At 47.2% G+C, this 10091-nt stretch overlaps 2 long non-coding RNA genes across 2 annotated transcripts; both read left to right on the top strand.

The window, feature by feature from the left end:
• Positions 1-632: 632 nt before the first annotated feature.
• On the top strand, positions 633-3383 carry LOC146192298 (uncharacterized). The gene is made up of 5 exons (XR_014706752.1): positions 633-1159; positions 1327-1470; positions 1620-1766; positions 1907-2040; positions 3190-3383. It is a non-coding gene; the product is annotated as an uncharacterized LOC146192298 (long non-coding RNA).
• A 5471-nt stretch (positions 3384-8854) lies between these two features.
• On the top strand, positions 8855-9740 carry LOC146192299 (uncharacterized). Its single transcript, XR_014706392.1, has 2 exons — positions 8855-9150; positions 9598-9740. It is a non-coding gene; the product is annotated as an uncharacterized LOC146192299 (long non-coding RNA).
• Positions 9741-10091: the final 351 nt, after the last annotated feature.

Genomic DNA, 10091 nt, shown 5'->3' on the forward strand with positions numbered 1-10091 from the left:
CATCCGGATCCGGTGCACTTCGCCCTGCGACCTTCTACTGATTTTCATGCATCCCTAGAACAAATGGACAAAATATATTTTTGTCAGAAACTTGCAGCAGTTACTATGTGATTCAATCGTTATTTACCAGCTTGAGCTCGAAGTCACGGGCTTTAGTCGAGCTGCAGAAGCCGCATTATGATGGAAACCAAACGCGAAAACGGAAATGTGGTTTGCGATTAATATGACAGCCCGAGGGACTCTAAATAACCCACGTACTGCTTTGGGAAGTATAAATCCGCATGGACTATGTAATCTCTGCAAAAGCACTCATAATATACAGTGTTCTGCAACTTAACCGTCTTGGAAAAGTTTCCAAGACGGTTCCGATAAAGTTACTGAACACTATATACGTAGCCAGGTCTTGCTATTTTGGCTAAATGAAGCTGCAGGTGTTCTACTGCCCCACACTTGGTTTATGTGGAAGATATTCGGTTAAAAGAACGTTACATACATTCACTCCAAGCCATATTTTTTTCATGCAAAGAACAACAGCCGCTGGTATCAAGACGGGGGTTCTACAGAAGCCGTAGAAAAAAGAAAAGAAACTACCTCGACGCTTCTTGAACGACGAGGGAGGGGGGGGGGGGGGGGAGGGGGAGTACGTGAAAAAGAAAGAAAACTGCTTCTCGCTGCGCGGGACCCGCTGCCCCCCATCGGCCCATCTCTTTTCCTTGCGGCAAAGCGGAAAGAACCACGGGGAGGCGAAAGGCATCGAGGCACCCTACCGCGGGGGGCGACAGGAATGCCGAAGCAGAGAGAGATAGCGCGAAAAAAAAAAAAAAAAAGAATTGCATGCACCGCACACAGGGAGATTCTCGCTGCTTTTTGCAGCTTCTCTCCCCCCCTCCTCCCTTCTTGAGGTCACATGTCCAAATGGCGGGAAAACACATCCCGCGCGAGCTAAGATGCGCGGCCGCGGCGTCACTCAGTCGACGGCCAGCCTCCGTGTGGGCGCGATGCGTACTGCCTAATCTTATCGTCCGCTTTTATTTCGCGCAAATTCAATCTGTCTCAACCTCCTGGTGCAGTCAGCGTTTGAAAAGAACAGCCCATATATGCAGCTGATGATTGCAGCCGCTTGTACAGATTCTTCGTGCCGAAGTTCACCAAAACATGCGTAAGTACATGATCTTTCGGTCTTGATCAGAGGAGCTTTTTGCTAGATTCGATATTATACTGAACATAATAATGTATTGTTTTGGAGCATATGTTCGTCTTGTTATATACCCCTTGCATCTTTCTTCATATATATATATATAATTGGTGTGGGCGCTGATCGCGCAGGAAGACTTGCTGAGCCGTTTGGAAACAAGGCTGCGGCTGGCTGCGGTGGCAGAATTGGCTCATTTTGCAGTCTGGGTCCTTCGGTATCTCCTGCCCCAAAATGCTCGCCTTTTAACATGGAGGGACACTCACTATACCGATCAGGTAAGTCCAATTAGCACATATTTTGTTCGATACGACAATATACTGCAACTGTTTCTGGAGCGCGTATATATATGCGCATCTTGTTACTACGTGCATTTTTTTTTTTTTTTTTATAATCGATGTGTGCGCATTTCGCTCTGATTGCGCAGGAAGACGTGCTGAGCCGACTTGGAAACGATGCTGTGGCGGTGGAATTAGCTCTTTTCGCTGCAGTCCGAGGTCCGATCTCCTCTGCCCCAAAACGCCAGTCTTTCACTTCATATCGAAGTGCATGCACTGACATGTATACCCATCAGGTAAGTCAAATTAGCGCTGATTTTCTTCTATACGATAATGAACTGCAACTAATTATGTATTGTTTTGAGACTTATGCGCATCTTGTTACTGTAAATGCATATTTTGTAATTGGTATGCGCGCCTTGCGCTGATCGTGCAGGGAGGCGATATCAGCTGATCTGGAAACTGGCTGCGACAGTGGAAGCTCGTTTCGCCGAAGCCCGAAGTCCTTGGTCTCCTCTACACTAAAACGCTGGCCTTTCACTTCTTTATGGCGGTGCACTTGCCGGACAGGTATTAGCGCTGATTTTGTTTGAAAAATTCGATTATCCGACTCACATCGATGGGACGCATGCAACCCAGTTAAATGTCAAATGCTATCACTGATATAAATATTGCAGCACCCCTCGCCATAGGAGCGATCAGAAGCTGTACAAGCATCATCGCTGCTGCCAAGCAAGCTCGTGCCAGGACTGAGTACAATGTTTATGCCGTGTTTATTATTATTATTATTATTATTATTATTATTATTATTATTATTATTATTTTATTTTTTATTTTTTTTTGCTGCTGTAATGATGTCTATACGTGAAAATTGATGATTGAGTGATGCGGTATGCTGGCAAGGTAAGTGAGCCAGTGCGTTCATTTTGTGGATTTTGGAATTATATATGTGATGCACACAGATCTGAGCCGTTTCACATTGATTTTTCTCTGTGCGCTTGCTTTCTGGGCAAGCAGTTGTATTTTCATCGTGCGGATTATTTCCTGGTGCTTACATGCTCATGAGGTGTTCAGCTAACCTGTTTCAAGCTTTAAAAATTTACAACGGGTTCTATAAGCTTCTAAGAGTTGGGCTGTCTAAATAGCCGAATTTTTAAAATAATGCTCGGTTGTTAAATAACGAAAATAAATCAGATGACTTATCGTTAAATATCCGGTCGCTTTTGCTGTAAAAGTTCCATCTAGTTTGAGAAAATTAAGCTGTATTCTACGGAATAAACTTATTGTAGGTTTCATGTAAATATCGCGGAAACTGTTTGTTCAGCCGCGTTGGAATCCCTCATACGCGCTCTATGACAAGCGCGGACACTTGGTTTTGCTAGAATTATTAAATTGCAGCATTAGCATTCAAGAACGCGCTTCGGGAGGATAAGGTTTGACTGCGCTACGGTTTCAAATTGCAACATCATGACTCCAGCAAAACGAAGTGATCGCGCCTTTCTCGCGGATTCACGGATCCTGATTACCTATTGCGGCTTTGCGCTAATGCGTTTTCAGTAGGGTCGCATGAAGTCAAGCGCATAAAATATATTGATGTGATAGTGCAGTTGGTGGCAGTGAGCAGACATTATTTTTTCTACCTTTCACCCTATATTTGCCTGCAATGTAAAAGTCTAGGCGAAAAGGAAATATTTCATTAAAACACTTGTCTTCGTACAGCTGACCAAGATGGAACCTGCCGCAGATCCGACCAGTCGCAGACATCAAGTGATCGACAGGCTGCCAAAAGAAGGAGACCAAGCCTCAAGCCCATCTTCCATATGTGGCACACGCGCAGTCATATATCCACGCTTATTAAAAAGCAAATCGCGAGCTTTTTCTGAACGCTGTTGACAAATAAATTTTTCACCAAATACTGCAGCTTTTGTTTCTTCATGGCATCAGAAAAGCTACTGCTTTTCTTGATGCATTTGTATGTGCTACCCCGTTATATATGCATGGCCCACGATATATTAAATGCATGGCATGATACCTGCACGAGGGGCGATGCCGGCCACTAACCGGCGTCGGGAAGCAACCGGCCGACGTATGGTCTTTCGTCAGCAAAATGCTAGGGCAGACGAGCGGCCGACCATTCAGTAACGCTGGCAGACGGCAGGCCCACGTGCGGCAGGTGGTCGGTCACGTCGGGCCAAAAGGTTGGGCCGTAGTCGATTGCCTAAAATCGGCCAACGTTAGGTCAGTGTCAATCCCCGACGCCGGCCCTCATTCGGGTGCCGAAGGTCGGCCGGCCACTTTTTGGTCGGCGAGAAAGGTCGGCCCTATCTTTTGCCACACACTTTTTTTTGCTTGGGATGGATGTAAAATACTATTGTTGCCCGTTTGCAAGAGTACTGCTCCGAGACTTATGGTGGATGCGTCTGTACGAAGCACGAAGGTTTTCGAGAGATCAGGAGCCTGTAAAATAGGAGTCTCACTGAGTTTTGCTTTCAGGACTGTGAACGCATGTTCATGCACTGGTTGCCAAGAAATGGCATTAGGCTGTCCTTTCCTGATGAGATCTGTCAAGGGCTTGGGGATTTCGGCATAATGGGGTATAAACTTCCGGTAATAACCAGTCAATCCAAGAAACGACTGCATAACTTTCTTTGTTGTCGGCCGTTTCGCCCCTAATATCTTGTCTAAGGTCTTTAGGAGGGGTTCTACCCTGCCGTTTCCAATACGGTGACCTAAGAAACAGATAGACGGCTCTCCTATTTCACACTTGCTCGGTTTTATGGTCAAGTGTGCCCGCTTGATCCTCGCGAATACTGTTTTCAGCGTTTCCATATGTTCCTGCCATGTGTCAGTGGCGATGACAACATCATCGAAGTAGTGGTAAACGTTCTTCACATCGCCCAGCACAGTCCTCATGAGTCGCGCGAACACCGCAGGGGCAGTTTTGATTCCAAACGGCATGTATAGAAAATGGTACAGTCCTGACATGCTAGAAAACGCTGTTTTCTCACGACTGTTGTAGGCCATTGGCACTTGCCCTTTTGTGAAGTCAAACTTGGAAAAGCAAGTCTTCGTGCCGACAAGAGTAAGAACTTCCTCAATGTGTGGTATTGGCTCGCTGTCCGAAATTAATACTTTGTTCAGCTCCCGAAAATCGATGCAGAGTCTAAGTGTCTGGTCAGGTTTCTTTACGACTACTATTGGAGCATGATAGGGGGATTTCGATTTCTCAATGATCCCCATCCTCAACATTTCCTGCACCTCTTTCTCTACACTTTCACGTAGAGAAAATGGAATAGGGTACTGCGGAATATGTATGGGTTCATTAGATGTCAATCTGAGAGCGCACTCTGTGAATGTGGTCTTTCCCGGCAAGTCTGAGAAAATCCCCTCGAATTCTTGGAGCAAGCCACGCACTTCTTCAGCTTGCACTTCCGAGAGACTTGACGCCAACTTGACGTCCGTTGCGCACTGTGTTCGATGCAAGCTCACAGAAGGTAGTTCTACTGAGTCCTCTTCAGGTGTCTCTATGTCCAGTGAGGTGAAGTCGAGTTCAGCAGCTGCTGAGACTGGATGAATAGTCGGAGGGTTTCGTTCTTCGTACTTCTTCAACATGTTAATGTGAAAAATTTTCCTTTTATGTCCTAGGTCCACGATGTAGTCCACATCGTTTCTACGGTCTATCACATCGTATGGACCTTTCCACTGCATGAGCAGCTTATTGGATTCAGTCGGTAACAAAATCAGAACCGTACCTGGTAACAGTTTTCTGGGCCGACTTTTCCGGTTATAATACAGTTTCTGTTTCTGACGTGCTCGTGCTAGTTGTTCGTGAGCAATCTGGCACGTATCCTCCAAACGGTTTCTGAGCTCGACGAGGTAGGTGTACGTTGACCGAGTATCTCCATCGATATGCTGATTGGTCCAGAGCTCCTTCAGTACTGTTAGTTGTCCTCGCACATGACGGCCGTAAATCAACTCAAAAGGAGAAAACCCAAGGCTTGCTTGTGGAACTTCTCGGTATGCAAACAGTAACGGTGCCAGACACCGATCCCAAGACCTAGGTTTTTCTTGGCACATCCTCTTCAGCATAGTTTTCAATGTTCCATTGAACTTCTCCACAAGACCATTTGCCATGGCATGGTAAGGTGATGTCTTCAGAAGCTTGATGGAAAGAAGACGACCAACTTCACTCATGAGCTCTGAGGTGAACGTGGCTCCTTGATCGGTCACCATTTCTTTCGGTATGCCAATGTGGGAAAACATCTCAACGAGCGCTTCAGCAACATGCACAGCATCAATAGCTGGAAGGGCGACGGCGTCTGGGTACCGTGTTGCAAAGTCAATCAAGGTGAGCACATATCGGTTTCCTTTATCAGACGTAGGTGAGAAAGGTCCTATGAGATCGACGGCCACTCGTTCGAAAGGAGTGGTAATCAGTGGCATGTTGCCTAAAGGGGCAATGCCAACTTTGCCTTTCGGTGTTGTTCTCTGACACTTATCACATGACTTAACGAATCGTTTAACATCTCCATGTATGTCAGGCCAATAAAAGTCCTGAAGTATACGATCAGTAGTACGTCTGATCCCTTGATGTCCGGCCATAATACTTTCAAGTGCTATTTGTAAGACTGATTGCCGGAGTTTTTGTGGAACAACAACCTGCTTGAAGATCCTTCCCGATGTCATACAGTAATATCGATAAAGAATATCCTCTTCTTCACAAAAATGGTACAAATTACCTTTACCTGATCGGAATTCCTTATCTACCTTAAGGAAGAGCCGTTTTAAGGATACATCTTTCTGCTGCTCTTCTGCTAACTGGTCCTTTGTCATGCCACACAGAAGAATGGGTGGCACGCACAGCGGTGTTTTCTTTTCTGTTGGCTTGGCCAAGGCTGCAACACATCGTCTAAAATTCACAGGTCGCTCCTGTTCTCGGGAATCTTGCGAGGTATGAAGCTCTAGGCTGCTTGAGGTCATCCAGTCGTGATTGGGATCATCTGGGCCCTGACACCTGGTATATTCCCAAGCACGAGATCATACAAGGGCCGCTTCATGCAAAGCGCGGTCACCTCGCCTTTGAAATATGGCGTGTCCACTGGTACTCTTGCCACCGGTAACTGGGTTACCGTACCATTGACAAGTACTATCCTCTCGGTCTGCCCTGTGAAGCAGTTCTTTGGGACCAAACCCCGGCGGACAATAACAACATTACTACCAGTGTCTCGAAGCACGCACACTTGTTTCCCCATCACAAACCCTTCTACAATGGGCATTCTTCCTGTTGAATTCTGAGGTGCGTCTTTACTGACCTGCGCCCAACTGCTAGAGTCGGATGGGCTCCGGGCCATATGCCAGTCAAGATGATCAGCACGTTTGGGAGCCTGAATTGCAGAGCATGCGGCACTCTGTTCTTCCTCTTGGTGTCGATTCCTGCAGTTTTCGGCCTTGTGTCCGACCTTTCCACACGAGTTGCACTTGAGCACCGGTCTAGTGGACGTGCGGCAATCGGAAGCCCGATGTCCTGGACGATTGCATAACATACACCGCAACTGGGGTTTATTCGGCAGGCTGACGGAACTCTTGGTATGAGGTTTCTCTTCGTCAGGGACTTTACCGATGTTCGAATAGTTCTGAGCTTCCAAGTATCGATCGGTTGCGTCTGCCATGATGTCGAGTGTCTTACACTCCCGTTCTTTCAGAAACACAACGAGTTTCGGGTGGCAACACCGCAGGAACTGTTCACCGATCACATGATCGCGCAGGTCTTCAAATGTCTTGGGAACACTCGCCATTTCGATCCAATGGTCGAAGTAACCCGAAAGCCTGGCGGCTAACTGCCTTCCCGTCTCGCCATCTTCTGCTCGAGCTTTTCGAAATTTCTGATGGTAACCTTGAGCCGTGAATTTAAAGCGCTGCAGAAGAGCCTTTTTGACCTTTTGATAATCTAATGAATCTGCAGCTGACATCCTGCCGATCACGGTCAAGGCTTCCCCAGTTAGGCACATACTTACGGCCATCGCCCATTTATCTGGAGGCCAGTCCTGTCCCACTGCCACACGCTCAAACCGTTGCAAATAGGCATGCAGGTCATCTCGTCGCTCGTCAAATAGGGGTAGCAGCTTTTGAGGGTTGAAAAGCTGTACTTGTGGCGCTGACACTATGGGCTCGATATCATCTGTCGTGTTGCTCCTCGCTCCTTCTTGGAGTCTGAGTTTCAATTCCAAGATTTCTTTCTCTCTCTCCGCGGCTATGCGACTTTGCTCTCTTTCAGCAGCACGTTCGGCCCTTTGCTCCGCGCGTTCCTTATCTATCCAGTCTCTCAGCTCGGAGCCTGAGAAACCCAGCTGAGCGCCCAACGCGGCTAGACGCTCTAGGTCCATCTTTGCTCAAACGTCGCGATGCGTGTGAACCCGTCCTCGACTCTCTGCCCTCTCTCTGAATGATTAGTTCCTTGAATCTACTAATTTCTAGGATCCTGGCAGGCTCGCCAAATTGTGATGTTATATATGGGCCCAGGTCCGTTCAGGAGCTCTGGGCAGGTAGCAGAGCAGGTTCACAGACACACGGACGCTTTTCTTTTCTTGACCAATTAACGTAACTGGCAACAGACATGCATACAGCCTAGCTTATCCTAATAGGATATGTCCCAACACAAAACCTTAGCAAAAAAGACCAATAGGGTGCGTTATTGGTTTTATAAGAATCGGTATTGGTTCTGTAAGTATTCTATGTGTTTTATCTGCATTTCTATGAGACTTATTCAGAAACTCATAAATCTTATAGACTGGTACATATTTGTCCTATAGGCAATAGTATTGGTTTCATAGGTTTATCGGTGGGTTGTATAAGAAAAGTATCAGACCAGTGCAGAAGCCCATACATCTTATAGGCTGATACATGCTTGTCTTGTAGACTACTACATATTGGTTCATGTGTCTGATACATCAGTATGCCTTTGTTTATGGGTCTTGCATGCAGGATCAGTACGTTGGAGATTTTAGGTCTTTGTCATTGTTTCCTTTTCCATCTCGGACACATCCCCAAAACTCCCGCATTCATTCCGTTTATTGAGTGTTGCCGTAACGTACAATATTAGCCGCAATAACAATTGAGAACGCTGCGCGCGGTCTCAACAAACTACGTACGGTTGGAGCCGCAAGACGCGCGACGCTGTTGCTACTGGATCACTGAATGGAGATGGGAAAGCACGCGGATATAGCACGGTTCTGTCGGGGCCCAGCTCAGTCACAATCACCTACATGTGCAGAGCAGGACGGTGAAATGGATTGAGAGGCGCGCGTCCAAGCAACTGCATGCAAAGCTGCAACCGCCGCCGAAGCGAGAGGAGTCGACATCGAGCACGCGACGAGTACGGCTCGAGCTGCCGCTGCCGACGCGGTAGGTAGGTTTGGGATGCCGGCGGCGCTTCGCAGCGGAGAGGTAGGTTTCCTTCTCTCACTCCCACTCCCGCGCAAGCGTTCCCGTGCTGGCCTCTCTCATCCTCCTTTCCACCTCTCCTCTGGGCGCGCATGCGCAGCTCCGTAGAGGCATTGGCGCTGGCGCGATCGCTGATCGGGCGGCAGTTCGGTCGGTGCCCTGTGTTTATAAGTTTTCGCCGATTTTCGGGGTGCTTCTCGAGGATATCAACGTTCCAGCGCACGTTCAGCTTTTGATCAGGTGCGTGTGCATCACTTGCAACTTCGGGCTGACGTTTATACTTTGTCAGTGTATGATGTGGCTTTGCGTTGCAGAATGCCGTTGCCTGCACGCCAACAAAGGAATTTGAATCGCGCGGTGTGATATAACGCAGCGTCGAGTTTTAAAGTTGTCGGCACAATTTCTTGAAAGTATTGATGAAACTTTTTAGCGTTATACTGTTTTCGAATATCGTGCTCACTGTGTTTAAGTGGCAGAACCTGTGGTGAGGCGCAAAGCGGAATGTTGGTTCAGCAGCTACCTCGGCGTTCAGTAATGGCGGCGCCTCTCCTAACTGCCTCCGCATGAATACGCGCGCAATCGCGGTTGCTGCTATATGTGTGGACCGATTTTTTGAAGTCATGGTGGTGTCGCGTTCTTGAAATCGCTTATTTTTCAAGCTGTAACGCAATTTTTTATTTCTTTCAGGTGCCTTAGCATTCGAGAGACTACATCATCGGGCCGAAATCCGCAATCTTGGAATCGAGGGCTACCTGGATGCAGTCAATGTTTGGATTATGTGCCAGTATGCGTTGCCGCTGTCATTGTGGATTAAAATGTGTATACATGCACCTGCTGCGTAACTCATCCCTAGAAAATGGAACATAGCTGCCCTCTCCTTTCAGGTGTCCGGAGAGGAAAACACCCGCAGCTACTCGATGAGACCAATATTCCATAGGGCCTGCAAAACCAATAGGAAGCCTACTGGTTTTGTAGGTCTATCAGATTATTGACAGCTATGGGTGTACTAGCATTACAGACCTATCAGTTTACCAGATGCCATAGGACCGATAAAACCATAGCCTATACGACCAGTAAACAATTGACCTATAAAACCAATACTCCAGTAGACCTGTAAAACCAATCGGCTAGGATACCCATAAGACCAATACTCTGGCAGACCTATAAAACCAATATCAATA

The sequence above is a fragment of the Amblyomma maculatum genome, chromosome 4, assembly GCF_055883805.1.
Source record: "Amblyomma maculatum isolate TAMU_Amacu chromosome 4, ASM5588380v1, whole genome shotgun sequence".
Lineage (NCBI taxonomy): Eukaryota > Metazoa > Arthropoda > Arachnida > Ixodida > Ixodidae > Amblyomma > Amblyomma maculatum.